This window comes from Embiotoca jacksoni, unplaced genomic scaffold (genome assembly GCF_022577435.1).
Source record: "Embiotoca jacksoni isolate LCO1_2020_lvr unplaced genomic scaffold, fEmbJac1.0.p SCAF_14, whole genome shotgun sequence".
Lineage (NCBI taxonomy): Eukaryota > Metazoa > Chordata > Actinopteri > Embiotocidae > Embiotoca > Embiotoca jacksoni.
In genome coordinates this window covers 2,994,637-3,012,157 of record NW_027185274.1, presented here as the reverse complement: position 1 = coordinate 3,012,157, position 17,521 = coordinate 2,994,637, and the positions used below count along the sequence as shown (strand labels likewise).

General features: G+C 43.9%; 1 protein-coding gene across 2 annotated transcripts in view; it reads right to left on the bottom strand.

Moving 5' to 3' along the window:
- LOC138197024 (SPRY domain-containing SOCS box protein 4-like) overlaps positions 1–13,728 on the bottom strand; it is a 40,568-nt gene extending 26,840 nt beyond the window's left edge. The window contains exon 1 of one of the 2 annotated variants that reach the window (XM_069147479.1): positions 13,411–13,728. The gene's annotated coding sequence lies outside the window, so the exon portion shown is untranslated. Of the gene's footprint in view, positions 1–5,240; positions 5,608–13,410 lie in introns of those variants that run through there. The other variant, XM_069147481.1, reaches the window with a different exon arrangement.
- Positions 13,729–17,521: the final 3,793 nt, after the last annotated feature.

Here is a 17,521-nt window from a genome sequence, read left to right as displayed (position 1 = left end):
CCAAATGAACTCGAGCAGGAAATATCATACTGGAGCTTACACTGTACAAAAAGGAAAAAAAACGCACACTCACCACATTCATAACAGATTCAACAACACCCACGCTGAAGGTTTCTGCTGCTTGCAGCAGGACTACCTTGCTTTAACGTGGCCTTGTGTGTTGATAAGACTGCAGCAAGATGCTGAAAGACCTCAAGTGGAGATCAGAGCGGGTGGGCCAGACGTACACTCAATAGGAGCCCAGATCATTAGAACAACAGGGACAAAAGACCTTTTAGATGTCTCATCAACTGCAGCACCAAGAAGGGACACATAAAAGGAAGGGGACAACTGGCAAGAGAAGCAGAAATAAGGTCAAGCAATGACTACACGGTAAGATGTAAAGACGGGAAGGAGTAAAATATAGTACTCAGTGCTGTTGGACCTTGATGGAAACTAAACAGAATAAAACAAGATACACATTAAAACCATTCTCCTTTCCTCCTCGGCGATGGAGATGGATGAATCTACATGGTGCAGATCAAAACGTCTTGTCGGCCGAGGTAGTGGACGAATCAATAATGGGCCCATTTGTCCAAATGACTTCCCTCAGACTAAGACACCTAACAGCCAAGGATGAGCCGCAGTTTGCCGTCTCCACGTCTCCGTTTACCGAGGAGAAGAATCCGTTGGCAACCACATGTTGGAGGTACGAGCCAAAGCTAACTCTCTCACAGAGTGCAGTTCTTTCTGCAATCCAAACAGCAAAACTGCCATCATGGTAGAAGAGAAAACATTTCAATGCAAATGATTCAGAGTGGTTGGCTCCTTTACCAACACCACACATGTGAAGGCCTCTGTGTGGAGTTAGCATGCTCTCATTGTGTGTCTGTGTATTTCCTCATAGTCTAATACCACGGTGAAGAGGGACAATTTCACTGTTGACTAATGTTTTGTGGACAGTAATATTCCTCTATCAATCAAGAAAAGGTCTTTCACATGCCGCCATTAAAGCACAGAGGGGAAAACTCTTCGTCTGGTGGAGCCATAAAAGTCCTGTGTTTGAACATAGCTCGGGAGCGAGACTGGAAACCTGGCAGGGTGGACGACCGGTTGCTTCGTCTGTGACTTGCATCTTTGTCATGCTTTCATAAGCTCGCACGTAGACACACGTACGCCCGCACCACGCAGACAGCCCTTTCACAAGGTAATGTGATTAGGAAACGGGCTGCACACATATTACAAGTTGAGCTGCATAAAGACTGAATCCACTCGTAGAGACAGGACACGTTGGTGGTGAACGGTGCTGCCTCCTAAAACTATACACAGAAATAAAACAAACACGCCCTTCCTGGCTTAACACACGACAGCAGCCTTATAATAGAGCACCACCTTACTTGAAACAGTCCCTGCTACTGTACTCTAGTAGACTGTACTCTACTGTAAATTGGATGTTGTACGTTGTAGTCGTGTTGTTGCGCGGCAGTCGTGTTAGCCCCGTGATAAATTGCAGACGGCACCGTTCCTCTCCGTGCACCACAGCTGCCTGAATGGACTCCAGACCCAACGGCCCTCCACAACAGCTGCCCCCACAGAGCTGCTACATGCTAATGTTTAGCCCTCTAATACAAACACCAGCACAACATTTCTCCAACCAGATCAATTACACTACAAGCCGACGGAGCTTTTCTTAAAAGGACTCGTTGTGTTGGCCTGAATTACAATATGCAGATTGTGTTTTTCTCTGTTCATCTCACACACACAATGTCAAATACTTTTGTCACTCATGGGACTGTTGTGTCAGCGTGATGTACGGTCTCTTGGTCAGCACTGGTACAAACAAAGTTTCCACTTGGTTACATATTAGGTTGAATGCTGCGCAGCTGCTCTGCTGTCGTTCCACTTTAGACTGCTAGAAGCTCATCTGCCTTAAAAGCTAGTTTTTCACTGTAGGACTCCTGCATGGTTTACATATTGCCATAGCAACCTCAGCCAAGTCGATTTGTTGTTCTGTGGTGCTTTGAGATTGTTTGCATTATTTACAACTGGGTCTCTCTTTATTTGCCCGTAACACACACAGTGCCTCTGCTGTCGTTGGAGCTAGATTTTAGTGAGATATGACTCCCCATAAACTGTGACATATAAATTGATCATAAAAATGTACGGGAGTCAGCATTTCCTCAGTAATCTGATGCTTTCTGTAACTTGATATGCTGCACCCGAGTCATGCTGTAACAGTGTGCTGCAACAATTAGGTAATAGACGTGATGGTGATGTAGGCTTCCGCAGGATGAAACCTTACCCAAAACGCTCTAAGCCTGCAGTGCATATCAGCTGCTTTTGGGTTAGGGCCCGTTGAAAAATTCAGCAGCCACTTTGACTCGGTTTCCGTGCACCTACAGGTAAGTCCCAACCGGCCTGCTCCAAGTTTCCACAGCTGGGTTAAGGAATGTGAGGTACATCAGTCTGTCTTCACGTCACTAACAATCAATCACCCCTCATCAGCAGTGGGATACTTTATTCATCAAACAAAGCCATATCACTTCATAAAAGGTGTATTCAGTCTTTGCTGAATGGAGAGAAACTCGTGTTTCCATCACCACTAATATCATCCGACTCAACGCATTGACCAGATGTGAAGTTTGAAGACGGCGCTGCAGTGCGTCATGAAGGTAGATGAGCACAGCTGGATGATTGGAAATGAACCTGTTAATCCATCCGAGTGCAGACGTCCTGAGAGAAGTGCATCTCTGCCAGGTCAACAGGACGCAGGTCACACCACCAAATCTCTTGCTATTCCGTTGAGAAAAGACCCAAAGGTTTTTGATGAAGGTGCCGTGGTGAACTAAAACAACACACCTTTGTCTTGTGGGTCACTGCATAATGGCGCACTTGCAACAACCAAGGAAATGGTGCTATTAATGATAAACGGTAGATGGCAGAGCATGTTAATGAGCTCAAATGCTGAACACTCAACAGCACAATTAGACGCAATGGCCTGACACAATGTTTTGAATTATACATGCAAGAGGCACTAAAGCGCTGTTGGATGTTCTACTGAGAAAACCTGCATTTGTTTGGATCCGGCTCAAATTTAGGCCACGATGCAGCAATTCGAAATAAGAGAACGGTGACAAAAAGAGATAAGAAAGGAAGGAATACAGTACAGGAAGGGGAGGGCTGTACTCTTGAATATTCATGAGTCTGTGTGATCTTAAAGTTCATCAAATTTTAAGACGACACCTCTTCAAACATTAAAAGGAAAAGGGGTGGTGTTAAAAGTATCCTGTGAACGCTCTAGTGGTGCTATCGAGTCGTTTATTTGTAGCGGGACCGCTGGTGTGTTTGCAGTGGACGGGGATGTGTGTGTGTGTGTGTGTGTGTGTGTGTGTGTGTGTGTGTGTGTGTGTGTGTGTACACCTGCAATAAAGCTCAAGAAGACACTGAACTGTAGATTGTTGCCATGGTAATATTGTCATGGGCGCTAACAGGATTATAGAGCAATGTCTGAAAAGTGGTGGATCTTTCCTTTGTGTCCAGTGTGGCTAATTTTTGCTCATTGATGTTCTGTTCATTAAGTTTTCATTGGTTGATTCTCTATATATTCTCTATATATTCTCTATATTCCTAATGAATTATTGGATCTCGGATTCTTAGGAGGGTTGCTTGTGTTTTGTTGCCCTGCGGTTCATTTAATCAGCGCGAGAATCCACGAGTGTCCATTAATAGTTGATTCATTTGATAACTTTGGTGCTTTCCAAACCCTCCCTGCACCAACCCAGCACTCCTTTCAGTGCCAAACATTTCCCCGCTGCACATTTGAAAGCATCATTGTCAAGATAACATCCCTTGCCAAAGTGTGTGTTTGTGTGTTGGGAGAAAAAAGAAAAGAAAGGGGTGAAGGTAGTGAATTAAGAGTCAAAACTGGCAGTTCATATTAATCAGTGTCTCATTAACAACATTGACACGCAGACGGGAAAAAAAAAATCTGTTAATCTTTTCATCATTTACAGTAATTTACTAAAAGAAATACATTTTCTCATTCATATGTTTTAGAAATTGCGCTGCTGTCAAAAGGCTAAAAATCGTTTTGATTGAAGTAGTGATAAACGCACTGATTGCTGCTAATCTCCACAAGTGAGCCAAGTTTCGGCGGCCGGCGCTCGAAGACTCGACAGACAGAATTACGACTCCTCGATGGCTGCACTTGTTAAAGACGAGCCGCCCGCACTCTGAGTGCTTTATTGAACAGATGGAATTGGAGTGGAGTAAAGTAGTGCTTGACCACGGAGGAATGTTGGTGCCGAAGCAGCAGCGGTGCACCCTGTGCCTTGTCACGCCGCCCTCTGGGCTGCATTTACTGAATGAAGCCCACATTCATAACGTTTACAATCTCATCTCTCTGTTAGAGAGCAACACTGCAGCGATGCAGCGCACGGACGTGTTGCGTCAAATTGGCCAATTGATTAGTCAATCAAACAGTCAGCAGCGATTTTGAAAATCGGTCCATTTTTCAAGCAAACCGGTAAAACAAGGCCAAATATTCTGATTCCAGCCTCCCAAAGGAGAGGGTCTTCTGATTTGCTTTTCAAAATGTTGATGTAAACCAAATATTTTGAAGTATTTGGACCTCTTGACACTTGCAGACGTCACATTTAGCTCTGCAAAGTTGTGACGGATGTTCCTTTGACATTTTTATATGGCGTCTGACCGATTTATTGGTTGATCGGTTTTATTGGCCGATCACAGATGTATTAGTATCGACATACGTTTTGTCTGCCATATGCCCATATGACAACGTTTTATTGACAACATATTTTTCCCAGTAAAGTTGACTCTTTCATTGCACTGATGTAGTTTATTGTTAAACTGCAAAATATACCGCCTCCATTAAATATTTTGGTCACAAGTGTTTGATAACCATATTTCAGCCTGGTATATCAACCTTTTTTTTTTTTTTTTTTTTTTTACCCTCATTATCTATATCGGTATCAGCCTTAAAAATCCAGTATTGACCAGGTTCTAGTTTTATAGACTAAGTGATTAACCAATCATTAGTAGTACCTAAAAAAAAACGTTGCACTGTATCTGTCACCAATGTGACTGAAATGTTTGCTGAATGTTTCCTTCCATATGAAACATTTTAACCTGTAGATCTCTCTCTCTCTCACACACACACACACACACACACACACACACACACACACACACACACAAGGCCCTGATCGTGTGTGGTCGGACCAAACAATGGGACTGCTTACATGGCTTACGCAGTAGTCTTCCTCCCGATGCCCCTCACTCGTCACCTCCTGTTTCCTCCCGCTCTGCCCTGCTCAGAGCTCCAGTAACAGTCAGTGAGCTGGTGTGGAAACTAAAGTCAAGGTGATCTGAATGACACAGAAATATTCAGGAGTATAGGAACATAACCTTCTGCAGCCTCAGTACAGACAATCTGTGCAGATTTCCTATCGTTGAAAACATCTAAAAGTTTCAATCGCTGTAGATGTTGGTCATGCTGATATCATGATGTTCTGCCATATTATGTGTTGTCTTTTCCTGGTTTTAAAGACCGGTGTTTCCCAAATATATACTTTACTTGGGCGGGCCACCCTGGTATACCACAACAATATTATATCCACATTATTGATGATTATTGATCACAGATCTTTGTGTAAATATTTTATGAAAGCACCAACAGCGCTTACAACGTTGCTGCAATATCAACATCCAGGCATATATATATATAAACATGTAAAAGCACCAACTACTGACCAATCAATCCTGTTGGAAAGTGGCAAACAACACGCTCGTGAGAAACCCGTTGTTGATTTCAAAAGTTGTAAACCATCTTCTTGTGATGAGATTTATATATATCATACATACACACACACACACACATATATACATATATACATATATAAATATCATGATATTTGGTTTTGTCCATATCATCTATTTCAATCTAATATAAAAAAGATAAACATCAACATGACGCAGTGATTGGAGAACTTTATAGCAGTGACAGATGATCGAGGGTTTGAATGGCTCTATTTTGTTCTTTATTCCACTTCTTTAAAAAACTATCTTTCAGTGAATAACCAGGTGCAACAACATGAATGTCTTCCAGGAGAGAAAGACTGAATACGTGCGCCATTATGCCGACCAATATTGCCCCTCCATCTGCTCTACGATGGGCAGCTTTCCACCCCAGCTTCAGGTGTGGCATTTGTGAACAGCTTTAAAGGCTTTTGCGTTGTCAGATGCTGTTATACGGAGTTCTTTTGGAGCATAATCCCAGTTTAAAGCTTTTTCTCAGGACCACACGGCCCCCATTCAAAGCTTTTAACCCCCAACTGCACACGCAGCTTTTAACTAGTCCACAGGTGTTTGAGCATCTGCTGTGCTGCCAATACAGCTCTGCTCCATCCTCGCCGTTTAACCACTCATAATTAACAGGGCAATCAGTTTTCAACAACGGAGGCACAATTCCAAATTTAGCTGACAAACACTTGGGGATGCATTTTAACATGTTCTACAAGAGGGGGAATAAAAAAAGAGGAGGGAGACGTCTGTATCCAGTGAAGAGGGTGACGATTACAGAGAACTGCAGCTTTTAATGATTTGACATTTTTTTAATGATGCCTGGAGGGAAGCGGGAGGGGGGAGGGGGGGGTAACCATTTATCAGTAGAAGGCCTCTGGGAGATTACAGCCTGTGATCATTTCCAACCCTGTGTGTTTCAAGGGGGGGGGGAATCCAATCAATTATTACGTGACCGATCACTTGTATTATCTTGAGTTTGAGTTGTCCGTGGGCCAAGGCGGAAACAGCAGCCATCAGGGCAGCCATTAAAACACTACAATAAGGATGCTGCGTCGTTAGGAGCCCTAAGGTGCGTCACCACCTCCTGCTTGTACGGCTGAGCACAACTGCCTGCTGAGAAACCATAAATAAATCCCCCACACTCGCAGCATCAAGCACAACCACAGCTCTGACTGAAGTTTGCTAAAAATGAAAACAAACCTTCCGAGAAAACGTCTCTTGTTGAACTGACAAAGTAAATTAGGATGCACCAACAAAGGGATGTATATGACAACGACATTATTTGCAGCATGATTATTCTATTGATCTTTCGCTTTTCTGTTCTACTACCAACCTGATTGGAGTCGAAGGTGTTTTAGGAGTAACGTTTAGAAGTAGACATTTGAAGACATCAATCAAATGTAAGACCAACTTGAGAAAATTCAGAAAGGTGGTAACGTCAGCTCATCATTCAGTCAGCTGGAACCATCCGAAGCAGCGTGCAGCCAGGACTTCCACATGAAGCACTGCTGTTCAACCAACAGCAGGTGATCCTGTGTCTCCAATTTATTGCTTTGCTTGTCAGATTGTGCTGCTGTGATGCTGTGAGATTTGCTCTGTGCCGAGCAACAAGGACAGAAACCGCCTGATTTCGTGACACATTTCTCCCCCTAACGCAGCCACTTAAAAACAGATTTTAACAGCGCAACTAGCCATGCTCAAAAATGACTTGACACGCTCTGCATGTAGGCCATAGGATGGTTGTGATGACATGGAGCTTAACTGGGAGGCATGTTAGCAGATCAAAAGTGCCATGTCATTTTAGCAGCTAAATTAGCTCAATCTGCCATGCTGGAGCTTGTGGCGTCATCTACCCCTGACAAAATAAGTCATTAGCTCCAGTCAAACTTGGTGTGAATTTACTTGGATAATTAATGGGCTGCTGCACTCAAGGACTTGACTGAGTTCTAATTAAAAATTCAAAACAAAATAGGGGAAAGAGGAAAAAAGAAAAGAAAAAAGAGAGACTGTGGTGTGAAAAGTGTCCGTTCCATTTTTGTGTTGCTTTGATCAAACCTTTTTCTTTCCCAGAGCCCCAGATACTCGCAGCCTCACAGACATGTTCATTTGTCCTTAACTCAAGAGAACTCGGCGACAGAGCGACGAGCTACATTAAACTACAGGCTGCACAGACGCAAAGTTTTGGCTTTCAAATCAGACCTGTTCAATACAACGATTGAACCAAGTCTGGCGAGGCCCACGTCCTCCGCCGCCTGGCCCTCTCATCACCTCGTCTGTGCCCGCTGACCTCCTTCACAACCTCCACCAACGCTGCGCTCTCCCAGCGAGACTCAACGTCTATTAATGACACCGCTCGCCTCGAAGAATCTCAGTCAGCTGAGGGATCTCCAACTCGGCTTTCACAGGCCAACCCAGTAAACCACTTTATCTGCTAATTAACAGTCCAATGAATCTCCAAGCTCAAATGTCAGACAAATACAAATATTTGCTACTTTCCTATTGCGCGCCACTTTCCGGGCATGCCCTGAGCAGAAGACATGACCTACATAACTTTAAACTCATCATGCAGAAGATCCTAAGAGTTCTTTAGAAGGAACCCACCACTGTGAACAAAGATCCTGACATCTTACAGGAGACCCAGCAGGCAACAAAGATGCTGAACGTCAGCGGAGCAACAGGATCCCAGCGGTGTACATCAATGAGCACACAGGATGACTCCATTATTCATGTCAGAGCGTGGCTAAACAATGGCTACGTTCATACGGTGGCCGAGGCCACAGGTAGAAGTACGTATGAGAGCTGAAGTCACATGAAAAAAACACGAGGAACTACTCTTGGTCTAAGAAACAAAATGTACCCGAATGTGATGTTTTCCTACGTAGCAATGTGCATACAAAGGCAGAGAAGAAGACTGCGAGCTAGAAAACATGGATGTTAACAATGCAGATATTAGAATATCTCAAAATAACACCCACTTTATGGAGGGAGAAGCCTTCAACGCATGTGTTGGAGGTCAGTGAGAGACCGATCGTGTCCTGGCGAGTCATTCTGATTCTTCTCCACAGTTTGTACTATTTTTTTTTTTTTTTTTTTTAAGTCAATGTCCAATTAATATAAAATGTACCACACAAACAGACACACAGCTACACATGACAGCAGATCAGAACAACAACACCGGATCTGAAATTGAGGCGATGTATTCTTGGTTTATCAGAGCACTGCTTGTTACGAGCCTCTGCTTCAGCATATTGACATGTGCATACACCGTGTTCCTGTTATCCCCCATTTGTTTCATTACGCTGGCAGCGGGGTGCCATGTATGACTGCATTTCTGCACTAACATTTACACACCGGTGAACAATAGGTCATCCGAGGTGAGATGAGTCAGTGAAAAGGGGGAGTGTATGTGGAGTCTGCCCTCACGCTGACCCGGTGGTTTGGGCCCACTGCTTTGCATGGCTGATTGTTCTGGCAGGAAAACAGACGAGGACGAGGCGACATACAGCAGGTAGGCAGTCAAGTATGTCTTCATACTGCAGAAACTGTATGTTAGTGGGCCTCATTAAAAAAAATAAAAACACCTCAACAGCAGCTCAGTGTCAGCGCTATAAAACTTGGAAATTATAGTTACTGTGCAATGCTACGTGCAGCACTGAGTGAATACATGGAGGACATAACCACTGTCAGGATTCATTTCCGATGACAGGAGTTTGCAGCTCAATGCAGCATATCATGCAGAGCTTCGGTGTACCAGTATAGAAACATGTGGGTGGAAGCTTCTTCCAGGAGGAGTGCTTTACGCCACATCCTTCTCAGATGTGAAAGATAAACAGCCCCAGTAACTTAACTTGCGCTCCCTCCCTCTCTCTCTCTCTTTCTTTCTAAACGCTCTCGGCTAGAAGGAACATCCATCATCTGCCCGAGGAGCCGAGTGAAAAATCCAATCCTCAGCAGCGACGGGCAACACGGGCTGACGTGTGCAGTAACCTATTCAGTTATAATCAGGCACATCCTGCCTAAAGGAGGAATCTATGAGCAGGCTTGGTTTCAAACGGGGGAACAAATTATAGAAAACCCCCGTTGCTAGAAAAAAAGATCTTGCGTCCCATCTAATCAATACTGACAGTCTGAAGCCACTGGGACGGTGCTATTGTCAGACACGCGGGTGACGGGGCGGGCAGCAAGACCTTAGTCTTCCCCATGAGCCCTTCCAGCAGACGCAGCCCACAACAGGACCCACCTGCTAGCCGCCGGTGCTCACGACTTCACCTGGTGGGAAACGTAGCTGCTTTACATGCAGTTCCTGTTGTGCAAGCAACTGCATCAGGACACGGCCAAGAAAACAACCCATGGATCTTCTTTTTTTTTTTTGCCTTAGTTTTCCTTCCTACACACAACAGTGGCAAAAGCCTTTGGACAAAACTATGCAGCATTTACCCCCCCTCCCCCTCCATTCCCCATCAAGTACCAAAGTCGCTCTAAAGTACAGTTATTATCAATCAGTCACACTTGTACAAAATCATTTCAATTGCCCCAAAGAGCAACTAAACCTGAGTGGCAGCAATTTAAAAAAAAAGAGCAGCTCAATTTAGTGTGATCCACTCAAGTGATTAGATTCTATTACACAGCGCAAACACAAGGGCACTGCTGGCCTTTTAAAATGACCTGCTGTCCCGTAAAGCCCCGGCCAGACCCTGCTCGGCACCAGATTGCTCTTAATGGGATTTTACAACTTTAACATTATACCGAGTCAGCATCAGACACACTGGCTGCAGACCCCCCCCCCCCCCTCTCCCCTCCCCTCCCATGTGGGATGGAGGGGAATGACTGCGTACACAGCGTGGAAGAGGTGAGTATTTATCCGACGTGAGCTGATTGCAGTGGAATCCCTCAAATGTAGATATTCTCTCACACACACACAGCAGAACATAATTGTATCTGGAGGGAAAAAACATCTTCTGCATATACTGAAGCTGAATAAAAATGTATTGTGTCTCAGCACAGTGTGTTTTGTGCAAACATTTTCAATACATGTTTGAATAAAATGATTAAAAGTATCTATCTTGGGTCCGATTGTCAGACTCCGCTCTTATTTGTCACACTTGGCTCTACTTTCAACTCTGATTAAATCCCTTTTGGCTTCAGAACGTTTTTTTATGGACATTCTGTTGGAGTTTATGGACCAAATTATACTACAATTATATATTTTCAAAAGGATAATAAAAATGTAATGAATCCTTACATATAAATCTCTAAGTTGCAGCTTTAATAGGATATTTTATAGCTACAATAACAGAACTGTGCCACCAAACCAGTCACAAACATGACTGCAAAGTGGCTGTTCTCAGCAGTTCATTGAACACCGTCTAAGTCACTACAGGCTATTACTGGAAAGCCGTCTCCACAATTAAATGCAAACAACAACAAGAGGAAAAACGTTAAATCTCCTGCTAGTCGTCTTCTTTTAGTCAACCAACAACAAAATTGTAAAAAATTTGACTAAGTCAAATATGCTGTCTGAATTCAGGGGTAACTGCAGCCTTTTAGTCATACAAATCTTCACAAACAAGTGTTGTTAGGGATGGATGTACCATCCACATCTAGAGCAAAAGGAGCTGATCGAGCTGAAACCTTCATTGACCTTTATAAGCAGAGCCGGGTTTCTGACAGCAGCAGGAGACTGAAGGAGAGAGTACAGCCGGATTTATACTCTGTCCAAACTCCGTCAGATGGTTGGATAGTGTAACTGCTGCATCGGTATTGGTTAGGTGCACCCAATAATCTGGGCAAGTTTGTCTTAACTGAATTATTGCAATTTACATTTTGTAAATTGCTACTGCAAGGGATGGGTCAGGTTTTTGAATTCCCTAATAGTCATCATTTTTGGGGGAATTGACATGTTTATACAACTATTGACTTTTCTGGGTTGTTGGGTTGTTGTTTTTTTTTTATCAGAGCCTGGTGGTAATACATTACTATGGCCAGATGGTGGCAGTAATACACCTCAAAGCTGTCTGCTGGCCACAAGCCAAAAAAAGATGATGACAAAAACATGTTTTTGAGTAATAGTCAAATAGTTCTCTGTGAACAATAACAGTTAGTATTTCAGCTTAAAACTCCAATTCATGGGTACCACACACAGACACAGCATGCATGCACAAAAACATTTCCATCAGACGGCTGCAATGGAATCAAAAACTTTTTATCTAGCAAGGGTGCCCGGTGCCCTTTGTATTAGTTTCCTGTTGGACTCAAAATGAACTAAACCTAATACAGAGCTCAAGTGTTTACCTCCGAATGCCGTGGACCTGGGCTTGTTCCTGCCACCCACCCTCATGGTGACAGGGAGGTCAACTGATGTCGTTAATGGCCAGAGGGTCAAACCCCAGATGGTTGGAAGTACAGTGTTGGGGTTAACAGTTCCTCTGTGATGAGAGGCTATGATCTGGCTTTCAACAGTGTACGGAGGCTCATTAGCATTCAAACCATTCATCACACTGCCCATGATGGGAGTTCTCCTGGAGAAACTGCGTACATGTTGAAAGACTGTGGCTTTTGTTTATTATGCCAAACACAACTGAAAAATGAGACCAACAACCACAATCATTAGCCGAGCTACCACATCAGCCGGCTATGTTCTCCATCTCACCATCTGCTGTGGTCCACCCACACAAATCTCTCACAACACTTGATCTGGACTGTAGCCTGCCAATGCCCAGGAGGGCAAAGCAGATGGTGTGCTTACAGGCGCAGCATTTAGCTTTGAATAGCGGGGGGGAACTTCAAATCAAATGGGCTGTGAGTTAAGTCAAACAGTGCAGATCCTACTGCTTAGTGCCTTTAATTACCCTGCTGGCTCACCTGGAAGCAAGTGAGGAGATACAAACTCCAAGGACAACTATTATTTGTTTAATGGATGAATGAGGTAATGGAAAAAAAAAAAAGGGTTCTTTTAAAACGGCAGCTGAAAGGTTTGCAACAGTAGAGATTACATAATGTGAACCGTCTTCTCTTGAATGGAGGGAAAAAAAACAAAAACTGCCACGATCTCCATTCAAATTCTGGCAGTTCATCATCTATACAGGCTGCCCTATTAAAACACAGCTTGATGCACTTAATGCGGCACTAATGCTTCTCCGCATGAATGTCTTCCTAACAAGTGACTTTTAATTCGTCAGGAAGCCGATAAAAAGGCTGGATTTGAACCGACTCACCTACTGCTGCAGCAGCACCTGTCCTACCTGTTCAAAGGGTTTTGCATCGGTTTGAGGAAATATCAGAGCAGCCTTTTTTTGGGCATACCTTTTTTTTGGTTTTTGGGTTTTTTTTTGGGGGGGGGGGGGGCACTTTTGGTGCGTTTACTTGTCGCGAAGCAACGAGGCACTAAAATGTCACAATAGTCAGTCGAGTTTCGGAAACTCGTCTCCAGTCTGTGCGCGAAAGGAACGCGTCGGCCGCTTTCGCTGCTTCAGAAAACACAACACACAAAAGTTTGAGGAGTTTTCTGTTCCACCTATTGTAGAGCGACACGTGACCACAGTCGGGTCGTTTTTGAGATAGTTTCGGACACATAAATTACAGTTTAACAGAAGAGAAACAAAAACTTACCACACGGCACCTTCCTGCAGAGCGCATCGGAGGCAGGAAGGTTTCGAGAGCGACGACCCGATGAATCCTCTCACGACGCCAAGTTTTCTCTCCCCTCAACACAACCAACCATGATGAGTCAACACGGAGAGGCTCGTCTGATCATTACAAAGGAGTATTTCGGGGGGTGGTGGGGGGGGGGGAAAGTGACCTACCGAAACCGAGTCGGTATTTGTCCGTCTTAACGATGCAGCGGGCGGCTCTCTTTGTTCCTCCTGCCTGCAGCCGTCTCTTGTGGATACTATCGCCGCTCGTGAGTCCCCGACAGCCGCTGATTGGCTGGAGGGTCGGGATCAGCGAAAGGTGACTGGCGTCAAGTTAGCCAGAAGAACAAACGCAACATCCGGTCACGAAGTCCACAAAGAAACACCTCCCGAAAACGCTCTTTTCTTTTCATTGCTTTTGCCTGTAATGTGAATTGAGTTGAGTTATATCACAACTTAATGAGCAATATTAAAAAGGGCTTTTGTGTGTGTGTTATGTTGGCAAAATGTTTTTTTTTTCCCTAAACAAGCTTAACTTCAGGCTTTTATTTTGTACGTGTCACTACTTGACTTCCTGCTGAAGTCCAGCTCTTCACGCCGAGGCAGGGTGGAGGCCACTTCATGCCTCACATACTTTTATACTGAGCCGACTGTCACGACTGTCTGATGCTTCTGCAGTTTATTGACTTGCACTTGAAGTGTGGGACAACCAGTGTACAGGCGCACTGATTCTAATGTCCCTGTTCTGTAATAGTATTTAAGAAGGATATATAATTAGAAGCACATCTCGGAGACAATATACTATGGCCATTATGGAGCCATTTTTTTTTTGTCTTTTGCCTTTGATTAATGTGATAAACTTGAATACATAACTAAACTAATATGGTATTTGGATTTCCCTTTTGCATATCATTCATTTTTAATGAAAAGGTAGCTTACAGCAGGCATTAGCAGGCAGCAGCTGGATTTATGGATTAAACCCAAACGAGCGGGTTAGCAGGCTTATTTCTTACATCTAATGCCACTTACCGCAGGCCAGCTCGTGATGATGAGGGCATGTTTGGACTCATGTAGCACTCAGAGGTTTCACTATAACCACAGCAACCCCCACCTATACAGAACAAGGCTTATTTAGCTGTTATCAATTTTTATTTCCTCTTTCAGCATCCTCGTCCAAATTAGAGCTGTGTATCTCACCTATAACAGCGTCAACAGCATGTTGCAACATGAACAAGCAGACTCAGGCAGTAATAAAGGCCTGGAGGAAATTAGGCTCATTGTGAAAAGTAGACCATGGTCTCCCCGAGCAGCTGGCCTCAAATCAATCCCACGGAGAACCGTAGAATTGAAGTTGATGGGTTTAATGCAGTGCAGATCACTTGCCTGTCAGTCTAAAAAACAAAATAACAGTTCATTTTCCCTGTTTCTCTGCTGCTACTTGAGGGAATAATTCAACATTTTTGATAAACACGCTTCGTTTTCTTGCTACAAGTCGGATGAACGGATCAATGGCACCTTTATGTGTTTCCATTAAATATAAAGCCTCAGCCAAAAGATGGTTGGTTTAACTTAGACTGGAAGCAGAGTGGGGAAGGTCTATCTATAAGCTGTCACCACAGACAGTAAAATGTCTGTTACTCAAAAAGTTCGAAAGCTGATCTCGGTGAGACACCTTCGACTGAACATGACTCAGAGCTGCCATGCTGTGAGTGTGCATGCAACGAATGTCTAGTGTTGTGTAGAAGCAAGCCTCGTGCATATTGATTGTCTGTGAATGAGGCTGTGAGTTAGTGGTGCGTGTGTGTGTGTGTGTGTGTGTGTGTGTGTGTGTGTGTGCGCGTGTGTGCGTGTGTTTGTGTGTGTGTGTGCGTGTGTGTGTGTGTGTGTGTTTGTGTGTGTGTGTGTGTGTGTGTGTGTGTGTGTGTGTGTGTGCGTGTGTGTGTGCGTGTGTGTCTGCCTGCTTTTCAGTGCTGACTTCAGAGAAAAGCCACCCGGCTGTTCTCACCACTGAAATCCTCCCAACAGACACTTTGCATCATGATGTTTTCATCCTTCCGTCGTGTCGTCTCTCTCGGATCTTTCTCCTGCCGTTCCCGGACCTCCCACGTCACATCCTTATCCTCAGGGTCTTTTTCTCACTCGACTGGTTGAAGTCGGTCACAATAGGACGTTTAACTGACAGTCAAACAGTGTCACTGAATCGTCGCGAGGACTTCAGCTTGTTAGAAAACAAAAGGGAATAGTTTGTCTCGACTTGGGTGAATTTCCATTCACTTTGTATTCACATGAAGCGCTCAGCCAGTACACTGACAGGTGAAGTGAATAACACTGATTATCTTGTTACAATGGCACCTGCTCGGAGGTGGGATATATCGTGTAGCAAGAGAACACCCGGTTCTTGAGGTTCATGAACGTGAAGCAGACAAAAATGGGCGAGGGTGAGGATCTGTGCGACTTCGACGAGGGCTAAATTGTGATGGCTGTGGCATCTCTGAAGTTCTGGTGGGATGTTCCTGGTTTGTGGTCCAAGAAAGAACAACCAATCAACCAGTAACAGGGTCACTGGGGCAGAAACACTTACTGATGTCGTGGTGTGTGTGGGGAGCGAAGGCTGTGTGGTCCGAGCCCGCAGCAGAGCTACAGTGACAGAACATGTTGAAACCCTTAATGCCAGCTGTGATAAGGGTCCTGGCATTCATGTGGATGTTACTATGAGATGCAGTACCTTTTTGTATTGTTTAAAACTGAAGGATAATACAATTAAATCCGTTCACTTTGGTGCAGGACACGCATACAGACTCTGTAACAAAACCTATTACTTTCTTTTGAAAGAACAAATGTCACCATCAATTGTTCTTTTGCCACAAAGCGTGTTTATTATCTCTCTTATGTCCTTTTAAAGTATATGACGCCAAAGTAACAGGCATAACTACTGATTCAGTTTCTTCTCTTTCTTTGAAGCATTTTGAGAGGTTTTTTTTGCTCAAAGTTTACAGTGAACTGAAAGGACACATTTTGGAGGAGAAGAAGAACACGACCGAGTGTGTCCGGGTTTGACCAGGTGTTCTTAGTGTTCCCTTGTTTAAACGCCTGAGCTGCGCCATGTTTAGGAAATCCAGTCCATAATCCGGAAGTGAGCGGCGCTTAGACCGGAAGTGGCTGTGAACTGACTGGAAGTTGTTCATTTAAGCCTGAAAGTGATATCTTGGTATTTTTGATCATGAGTGTAAGAGAACTATTTACAGAACAAGTTGCTTTATTTATTGTTATTGTTCAGCTATAGCGAGAAGAAATGTCAGGCTAGTCATATAACAAATACAATTTAAAAAACATTGTGCTTTACTTTGTATTTTGTTCAGCAAATAAGCCTTTTGTTTTTACTGTGTTGTACATGTTTGTTAATCTGACTCCAGCCACTTGCTGTGATTATAGTGTGGAAACCCTGTTCACGGACAGCTGACCAGTAGGAGCGGCTAAACGCTGTGATGTTGAACTAGTTCCAACAATGGTGGCCGTGGGAGAGTTTCAGCATACAACATACAGTATATGGCGGTCAATGCCGCTTGGTTAAAGACCGTTTCAAAAACAACTTGAGGTCTACCCCCATAGAGGATGCTGGAGACTGGAAACAATCCCCGAAGGATTGTGGTCCGATCCGTATATTCACCAGATGAATTTGGGTCTGGTAATACCAGGCTTTGTATTTGTGGTGGTTTGTTAACAAGTCAAGCAAAGAAACAGTGTTTATTTTCATTTAAATGAGCAGAATATTGGTTTATATTTAAGTGGCAGCAGTGGCCTTTTGCAGCCATGCTGCCAGCGGTCCTTTAACACTTAACACTACAGCGCTTTTCGCCGGGTGGAAATAAGCATATCTGTCAGAAATCCCTGATATCTCCAACTTGGAATTGCAACTCAGAAGCTGAATGATTTGTCCCACTCTGCAGCTTGTAATTATGACCTGGTTTATATGACATGAATGTAGTATAAATATAACCTTACAGCACAGAGCAGCTAGCGTGGCTGCTGATTCTTTACTTGTTCCACTGCAGCCTTCCCAAAGTGGTTATTGTGGTAAAAAAAAAAAA